Source organism: Hipposideros armiger, unplaced genomic scaffold (genome assembly GCF_001890085.2).
Source record: "Hipposideros armiger isolate ML-2016 unplaced genomic scaffold, ASM189008v1 scaffold_31, whole genome shotgun sequence".
Lineage (NCBI taxonomy): Eukaryota > Metazoa > Chordata > Mammalia > Chiroptera > Hipposideridae > Hipposideros > Hipposideros armiger.
The window spans coordinates 3,647,085-3,656,863 of NW_017731381.1; the positions used below are offsets into that span (position 1 = coordinate 3,647,085).

The following is a 9,779-nucleotide window of genomic DNA, read 5'->3' on the forward strand; positions in this document are numbered from 1 at the left end:
CAGCACATAGGACTTGTTATTGCATTTAGTTTTGCAAAGGTCATGGACATACCCTCAGAGGGGGCCCTGAGGGGCTCACGCCCTGGGGTATGCTGGAGTGGGGCCTCTTGAAGAGGGGTTTCTGACTCAAGGTAGGCCAGGAGCGTCTTCTTCCAAGGTAGAGACATCAGTGGCCTTGCTCCCACTCCCTACATCCTCCAGGGCCCTGGAGAACCCCATCTGACCCTCCTGCCCGCATCTTCCCCAGGGATGCCCTTGGGGCAACTTTCCTACCATTTTCCCGAAAAGAAGACCTAGCCGGAAAATAAGCCCTTGCATGATATGGCACCGTGGCATGCTGAATATTTTAAGCTGAAGGAGCTTGTGGAAAAGGCACGCTTGTCCCTGAAACAGGTCATAAAACCCTCATGTGAGGGGTGCACGCCCTCCATATCTTGGAGGAATCATGCTACGGCTTCTTCTCCGGATAGGTCTTATTTTGGGGGGAAACACAGTAGCTGTCTGGTGTTGGGGATGGGGTCCTTTAAGAAGGAGGTAGAGGCCAAGGCGTTAACTGACTAATGGAAACACAGGGATTGGTTCCTGTGACATCAAAGAGAAACAGAATTCTGGTGATTGAGTTAGGTATGTGGGGTTGGAGCTCAACCCAGAAGGACACGGAGCTTCTACCTCGGCCATGTTGGAAACTCACACTCACCCAGAGCTGGGCCATGGAGATCACACCAGTGGTGGTCAGGGTGGCTATGTCCATACGAGCTGGCTGACCTCCACGGTCAACGGTTGGGGTTGGGTGACACCCACGCTGGCTATATGATTGGCACAACAGATAGACAGATTTGGTCAATACCATGTTGGTTGGGTGATCCCCACCGTGGGCTGGTGTTACCTACCTTAAGCCAATGCTTCTCAAACTTGAACGTGCGTGTGAATTACACGGGGTCTTGTTACAATGTGAATTCTAACTCAGTAGATCTGGGGTGGGGGTGGGGCAGGGATTTTGCGTTTCTAATGAGGTCCAGGTGACGCTGAGCCGCTGGTCAGAGGAGCACAGTTTGTGTCTTACCTGTGTGCAGCCGAGGATAGTGAGGTGGTGGTAGTAATACCTCACTGTACAGAGACACTCATTCTTACCCAAGGGTCACAGCTAGGAGGTGGCAGAGCTGGGATTCAAACTCGTGTCTTCATGCTTCAGAACTCATGTCCACACTGCCTTGGGCGGAGTTGGGGGCTCCACTGCCAGTGTGACAGGCAAGAGCGCATTTGACAGCTCCCCAATGGGGCAGCTGGCCTGTGATGCCTGCCCCCCCCCACCCACAGAGGAGTCCAGGGTGGTGGTGGAGGGGCAGCTGAGGTGGCCTTGGAAACGGGGAACATTTTTCCAGCCCTTGTGTTTCCGCCTGGCAGCCTCTTTGTGCACCTCTGGCAGGAGTCACCTTGTGTCCTTGCTTCTAGAAGCATGACCTTGTCTCGGCTGGAATTTGGGCATGGGGTTTCCTGGAGCCCATGGCTCCTCCGTCTGTGTCTGCAGCCATGCAGACTGGACAGTCAAAGCCCAAGCTCGGGAGAACCCCTTGACTCTGAGAGCCTCAGGTCCTTCTCTGTAAAAGGAAGGGCGCGATGACTTATTTGACAGCATTGTGGTAGTGAGAACCGACAGTAGGGCCCAGAACCTTAGCTCCAATCCTGTCTGTGACATTTACTAGCTGTGCACATCTAGGAAGTGACTTAACCTCTCTGTGCCTCCGTTTCCTCCTCTGTAAAATGAGGATAAGAATGGCACCTACCTGACAAGTTTGTCAGGAGGACCGATGTATATGAAAGCACAGGAAACCGTACCTGGGACAGCGTGTGTGTTACCATTCATCTTCCTCGTGGAGTTGCTGGGAAACTAGTGTGGATGAAGCAGGACCAGTCGTGCTCAGAGGGAAGTAGATGCTCAGAAACTGTTTGCTTTTTTGGCTGAGGAGAGGAGGAAGGGGATGGGTTAGCAGGGAGAGCGCTGGGAGAGACAGACTCCTGGCTGGCAGGGTGAACTCGGGACACCCACCTAACCTGTCCATGTCTTACTTTTGGTGGTTGCTTGTTTATTTATTTATTTTTAATATTAATTCTTTTTTTTGTTTTAATTGGGAAACTGTGTTTTTCTAGGACCCACCAGCTCCAAGTCAAGTAGTTATTTCAATCTAGCTGTGGAGGGCGCATCTCAGTGGCCCGTGTGGGGTTCGAACCGGCAACTTTGGTGTTATGAGCACTGCGCTCTAACCACCTGAGCTAACCAGCCGCCCCTGCTTGTTTATTTTTGATCATTCATTCACAAGAACACATACAAAGATGTAAAAGTATATATATATTACGTTACAAAATTAGAGCCAGAGCAAGCATAAAATAGAACAAATTCTGGGTGGGAAATGAGAACAGATATGTTGGCCCTGGGCTCTACGGTTTTTTTTAATTGACCTGCAGTTCTGGCTCTGGGCTTCCTGGCAGACAAGCAAAAAGGGAAATTGATTTACTCCATGATCTCTTCGTTCACGGGAAGAATCATGGCAGCTTCTCAACAGCAACGCAGCTTTACCTGGCATTTGGAGCTATAAGACGTTTTTTTCACCAGCCTCATGGACAGTCTCAGACCTCAGTTTCCCCAAATGTAAAAAGGGGGACGAGACCTTGCTTTCTCGCCTGTCTGGCGGATCGCAGGGAGTGCGTGGGCTATGAAGTGCCGGTTGCGGGCCTGGTTGTGCGGCGGGCGCCGAAGGGCGTCGTTCTCCCCCCTGCGCCTCATCGCAGCTCGCTCCCATCCTTTTCAGGGCAAAAGCTGAAGTCCGCGCAAAGTCAGCCCAAACGTACCCGGCGGTGCCCCGAGTACAGCTCTGCTGTCAGAGCCCAGGCGGGGGGAGGGTTTTGTGTAGGGGGTGGAAGCTGCTTCGTAATAGGACAGACGCAAGGCCAATGGGGCCCTTGGACAAAATGAGGCTGGCACATGGCATTGTGCACAAGCCTCACTAACAAGTAGTGGGCTTGGAGGGTGAGTCAGGGCCCCGTTTGGGGGGACCATTTGTGCAATCAGGCATGAGTTGGGGTTCTGGGAGGGCTGTGGGGGTAAGAGGGGGCGGGAGATGATTACAGAGGATGAAGGGAGGTACGGTTCAGCGCCCCCACAGGTGTGCAGCGTGGCCCTGTAGCGGTCAGCGTTTTCGTTTTCAGGGAGGAGGCATCTGGGATTAAACAACCACGATGTCCCAGTGGGTGTGAGGATCCCGGTGGGCACCTTAGTGTTGCAGAGCTGCTCCGGTCACTTTCCTTGGGCCAGATCAGTCACTGCCCTTGAGTGAGATTTGTTTAATAGAAGCTTGTAGCTTCTCCGTATTTACAGGTGCTGACGGGGGCATCACAATATTGTGAACTGCAGCAGCGAAGCCAATTGCATTACCGGTTTACCTGGTGAGGAAGCGGCCGCCTTAGTTAGCACTGACGGTTGAGTATGACAGAGCTAAAATTGAACTTGGCAATTACCGCCCTTGAGCGGGTCTTGGTGCTGTGAAAGGAAGGTTCCATGGAAATCAACCCTGGTAATCACAGGGTTTAAAATTAGTCAGTTACTATTAAGGTGACTCTGTCAGCATATGCTTCATGGTGACGCAGGGAACGGGGGTTGGAAACTTAGGTGTTGACGGTCGTGGGTTCTCTTGTGTTCGTCTGCACCAGTTCTTTATTGTTCTTTTCGTGCCTCATATTCATTTTACTGGGTCTTATGTACATAGAGGTAATTAACTGAAAAGGTATAAGAGAGGAAAATGCGGAAGACAATCTTAATTGAAGATGCTTTTGACAGTTTTTTTTCCCCAGATAATGCACTCAAGGATGAATTTTATATTTCAAGAAGGAGAAAGTAATTTGCCGACACCTACCCCATTATTAGTACCAGACTTTTTAACCTTTTATTATGAAAAAAATTTCCCAGACATAGAAGATACACAGAATCATATAATGAAGCCCCACAGTTTTTTAAGTTAGTTCCAGGACGAAGGTTTGAGAGACGCTTGTTAATGTCATGGTGCACGGTGGCCATTTGAATAATGGCTCATTTTTAAAAATCCTTGTCTTTTTATTGGCATGAGGTCACACCTCTTTCTCAGTTCTCAGGTTTGATCTAGACTTGTGAGAGGTTTTCCAAACAGCTTTGTGCCTCTCCTTGGGATGTTGCAGGTGAAAAACTCAGCTGTTGATGGACTCCTCTTTGTCCCAGAGGAAGGAACAATGTGATATTGTTAAAGGTTTCTGAGCTGTTCATGGAATTATTTGCACTAAACCTTAACTAGAATATTTCAGCAACCTCAGAATATTCCCCCCATTTTGCAGATAAAGACAGTGAGGGGCTGGCGTGCACTTACTTGGCTGCTGGTGCAGAGAGAGTCAGACAGAAAGGAAAAGCCTGTGCGGATTCGCTTCTAAGTTGACCTCCGGTGTGTGCACTGACCCTCGAGAATGGGAAGATGGAAACTCAAGTCAACTAATTGCTTTGAGCCTCAGTTTCCCCATCTGTAAAATGGGCACTTGTGCTGGGCAGGTGTGAGGACTGAATGAGATAATCTAGGCACAATAGACCCTCAGCTCAGGTGGCTGTTGTTATTAACTGTGATGTTTGTTGTCCATCTGCTTTGTGCCAGGCACTGGACCAGACCCCTTGCATAGGGAATGGCTTCTCAGAGATCCCACAAGGAAGTCTTTTTTTTTTCTTTTCTACTTTTCATACTTGATTCTTCAGGCATTTTTCCTGCCGCCTTATAGTCTTGCTATGTAAGTTATTCACAATACATATTTCTAAACATTTATCCGAATATGGGTAGAATTATACGTATGCAAAATCCCAAGAGTTACAATGTGGAAGCCTTAAGTAGATGCGGGCTCAGAGAGGCTACAGCTTTGTCCAGGTCCTCTCAGTGAGTCAGGAGTCCGGCCAGGATTCCAGCTTTGGCAGTCTGCTCCCAGAGTCTGGCTGCTGTCCCTCCCCTTTCCTCTGAGCACAGTGAAACATCAAGAAAACAGGGCAGCCTAGATGAGCTGCCTCTATGGCCGAGGAGAGAGAAGCATTAAAACAGAAATATCTTTTCCAAAAGGCTGCACCTCTTCCACAGGAAGCTGAGTCATCTCTCTTTGTTTTGAACAATAACCATCGAGCTGCCTCAAAATCCAAAACCTAAAACTGAAAAGTGCTGAGTTCTGTGCAGTGACCCCTCTCTGGCTTCTCCCCAGAAGGAACTGAGTGAGCAGAGGGTCCGTGGAGCGGGGACCCCCTCCACCCCGCACTGGGTAACTTGGCCCCCATAGTGCAAAATGAAGAATCCCACACACCGGGGTTTGCCCTGCCGCCTCAGTTACCCAGCCTGCCAGCCAGGTGGGTGCACTGCCCCAGCCCCAGCCCTGCCTGCCCCATGGGGATGGCACTCTCAGGGCGGGTGAGTGACGGTCTGGAAGCTGCTCTATCAGTACACGGCTGCGACGTCAGGGTCATAAGCCCCGAATGCCTCCTTCCAGCACATGTGGCAGGATCGAGCCCAGAATCTTTATTTAGTCCCCAGGCTCAGCTCCCACAGACTCGCTTTCCTGCACGTGATGGCATTCAGTAAGTGACGGAGAATGAGGGGACTTCCTGCGCTTGTCCCGCCTCTGCCTCTGAACATGCTTCCTCCCTTCTCTATCCCCAAGTGCTGCCCCTCAAATCCCAGCTTAAATGACATCTATTGCCCTGGGCCCTGGAGCTGTGAGCACTGTCTCCCTTACATCATAATTTCTCACCTACATGCATGAGCTGAGATGTCCTTGAGGGCGGGGACAGTGTCCTGTTCACACGTTGCCCTGGCACCTGGAACTGCCCTGCAGGAAGTAGGGAGAAAGCAGAAGGAACAGAAAATGCTCGTTGAGTGAATGAAAGAATAAATGATCGTTGAAGGAATTTTACCTTCATACTTTCTCTGCAACAATCAGTTGTACCTTTTACTTACCAGGGTTTCCAATTAGCAAGTTTAACATGCAACAAGCAATATGGGCTTCTTTCTATGTATCAGTAAACACTGATCATTTTTCATGGCTGCATAGTATTCCACTGTACAGAGAGCTGTGCTTTATTTAATCCCATCAATGGGTTTTATTGTCATCTCTATTTTCTTATAAGTAATGTTGCAATGAAGAAATAAATGTCTTTGTCCATGCAAATTTGGGCCTAGAAAGTCGTTTCCCATCTTAAGCTTATGTGAGTATTCGTGAATGGTTTCTTCTAGCATCCTTCTACCTTTGTGTGTATTTCCAAATCTTCATTATGTCTGAAATTTTCATCCATCTTTCTATCACAGTGCAAAACCCGCACCTCCCTTTCCTTCAGACAAGCTCCATGTGCTTGGATCTTGGCCTTGGATCTACAGATCGTATGTACTTCCTATTCGTTGAGCACCTACTGTGTGTTAGGCCCTGTGCTATGAGCTGGGACCCAAAGATGAACAAGGCAGAGGGTCTCCGCCATCAAGGAGTTCACAGTCTAATGAGGAAGATGGATAATACACATCTTTATAAAAACCATCAAAACAAACGACCAGAAAGCATCCGCTAGAGGAGTGTGCCATGAAGAAAATAGTTTAGGTGTGAGTGAGATCAAAGGGGCCCTCAGATATCTTTCAGCAGGAGGCAAAGGATGAGAAGAAGTCAGTTGTGTGAAAGTCTAAGAAAGAGCACTCCAGGCAGAGGGAACAGGATGACAAGAGCACAGAAGCACAGAAGAAGACGTCTTCCTTTCTGGAGCTTTTTCCAAGCCCCCCACAACCCTCTTCGTACAGTCATGCAGGCATCCACCTCCTTTATCACATGGCACTTGCTGTTTCCCAGGCCCTTCTCTCTGTCACGTAGTTTAATACTGTTACAAGTGCCCAGCAATGGGACAATCCCCCATTACGCCTCTCACCCAGTCCTGGATGCTCTCAGCTCTGTGGCATTTCCTTAGCAGCCTCTGGTGTTTCTGAAATGTCCAAAAGATTAAAATTGGTTTAATAGTGCCCAGAGTACATAGCACTTAACAGGTACTACCAGCCCCATTTTACAGAGGAAGAAACTGAGGCTCAGGGAAGTTAACCATTCCGGCAGGCAAAGCTAGGATCTGAACCCAGTTCTGTCTTGTTCCAAAGCCTGCCTTCTCCACGGAGCCCTAGTTTAGCTACACTTGTGTGAGAGCTAAGGACGCTCGCTGCTGGGGGACACACAGTGCCAGCACTGTCCCAAGCCTGACCCAGCCCCCAGCCTAGTGGTGGGTGACCTTGGCCCTTGGCTGACTGTCTTCAGAGGAGTGGGAAGGGGCCAGGGGAGGCTCTTACGTTTTTGTTTTAAATTACAAATGTAATACATACTTGTGGAAATTTTTTTTTTTTTTTAGAAAAGGAAACAAGACAAGAAAGAAGCAGCAGCAGCAACTGAAAATACCTCCTTCTCCTAGTCCCAGGGGAACCACTGTTAAACAGTTTGGCATCTTTTACAGTGCATATCCAAACACAGTTATTGTTTTTATAAAAATGGGATCATGCCCTTGACTTTCTCCCAACCGGGTCCAAGTCAGCAGCTAGAGACCTTCCTCATTCCATCATATTGTATAGAATGGATGCGTTTCGATCCATTTCACCCAGCCTGGTTTTAGATGTTTAGCTTGCCTCTGATTCTTCTCTGTAACAAGCAGAGTGTGCGGGCATGCATCGTGTACACAGGTACCGGTATTTCTGCAGGAAGGATGCTTAAAAGTCTAATTGCTGCATGAAAAGGCACACAATTTGACAGGTGCTGCCAAATTACCTTCCGGAATCCCTCCCAGTTCAACACCCGCTCCCAAGGCAGTTGCATGAGTGGAAAGGCTCTTACGCTGTACCCGTGATGCCGAGCTGGGCTGTATATAGGGGCTGCCTCCCCTTCCGATCCCCAAGGCCTGGCATGGAGACCACCGTCAGGAGCTCCGAACTCATGGACCCAAATTGGGGTAGAAGATGGATTTTGATCAAAGAGGTTAAATAACAAGTTTTTCCATTTCACCTTACAGGAATCGGATGGGGTGGGGTGGAGTGGGGGTGCTGGGCCTCCAGCCAATAGAGGACCAAGAGTTGTCAAGAGGCTTAGAAAGCTTGCTATTTCTGGCATTTTTTCTCTTTCTCTGCTGATTATGCAGCAGACTCGCACAGAGGCTGTCGCGGGCGGGTTCTCTCGCTGCCTGGGCTTCTGTGGAATGAGACTCGGGCTCCTTCTACTTGCGAGACGCTGGTGCATTGCAGGTATGTTTCAGCAGCAGGTAAGCAGCGAGTGCCTGCTGCCTCCTGGGGTGGAGATGGTCAGGCCATCGCTGCAGGGTGAAGGTAGACGATGTCTGGGCGGGGGCAGGCAGGGACCTGGACTGGTGCTTGTCACGCTGTAGAATGAAGATGCTTTGGAAGGTCCAGGAGGCCTGCAGTTGGCAACTCCTTCTCGAAAAGGAATTCTAGAAGTGGCTGGCATTGGACCCCAGAGAGCAGGGTCTTGGTGGCCAGAGCATCATAGGTGCCCAGGAAGCTTGTGATCATGCATTCATTCATCCATTCATTCATTCATACCCTGCAGTAGGCCTGGCCAGGTGTGGGTAGGGAGTCTGGCCCACCCAGAAGCAATGATGGGGACAGCCCATGGTGTGGTAGGAGCTCAGAAGATATCTGGGGTGAAGAGTGTGAAGGGTCCTTCAAGGCAGGAGTGGTGAGGAGTAGCTGGGGACATCACCAGGAACAAGTTCGAGCCACCTCTTCCATTGGATTTCGGAGTTTGTAGAATCCATAAAAATGCCTCCCCAAATTTGGTGAGTGCCACCTTTTTCTTTCATCCACCAAGGATATTGAAAAATAACCAGTAGAGATCTCCAGTTGCCATTTTTGTAGAAGAAAGGACAGCAAAAAAACGAGGAATGGCATTGTCACAGATGTAAGGGCCAACACAGCCACACAAAAGAGGTGGCAGATTTTGAATGTAAGAACCCAATAGGAATGGCGTTTTCCAGCTGGACCTAGGGAGGCTGTCTTTGTGATGGGAGCTGGCTGAGTTGGGGAGGGGCTTGTGGAAGTTGACAGGGCTGCACCCAGCCATGCAGGAGGCCTGACCTCTTCTGGTGCTTTGAGTTATCACAGTCCTTGTTGAAAATCTGGCTTCGTGTCCCAGAAAGGGAAGCCACCCACTCAGGCCTGTTTTTCCTCGCTTGGAATATCCCAGGTGAACCGAGAGAGACCAAGAAACAGGAGCTTCTGTGCCCTTTGTGTGATCTCCACTGTCTGTCTCCACACTGGGCCTAACAGCAAGAGGCCACAGATCCCCAGTCTGCTGGGGAAGGCTTTGGAGCCAGCCGGCCATTGAGGAAATAGCTTCTTGGTGCCTGTGGTGTGCCAGGGTCTGGGTTAGGGGCTGGTTTCAAATCTCAGCTCTGCCCCAAATACAATCTTGTGACTAGGGCAAACTTCTTGAGTCCTGTAAGCCTCACTCTCCTCGTCCATGAAATGGGGACGCAGATGCCTACTTCCCTGTGTTGTGATGATAGTGTGTGTACGTGTATGTACACACATGCACACACACAGCCTAACACTGCCTGGTATGTGGTAGGACCTCCATAAATGTTGAGTGAAGGAACGCATGAACAAATGACCCAGAATATCCAGCTCTGCTCAGGAGAACTCCATGACTCACACCGTGTGTGTGTGTGTGTGTGTGTGTGTGTGTGTGTGTGTGTGTGTGTGTGTGTG

At 49.6% G+C, this 9,779-nt stretch overlaps 1 protein-coding gene across 3 annotated transcripts in view; it reads left to right on the forward strand.

Annotated features, from left to right (window-relative positions):
* TOX2 (TOX high mobility group box family member 2) overlaps positions 1-9,779 on the forward strand; it is a 141,402-nt gene that overhangs the window by 15,296 nt on the left and 116,327 nt on the right. Inside the window, exon 1 of one of the 3 annotated variants that reach the window (XM_019637115.1) lies at positions 8,178-8,297. The exons of the other annotated variants lie outside the window; for them this stretch is intronic. The gene's annotated coding sequence lies outside the window, so the exon portion shown is untranslated. Of the gene's footprint in view, positions 1-8,177; positions 8,298-9,779 lie in introns of those variants that run through there. 3 annotated transcript variants of the gene reach the window in all.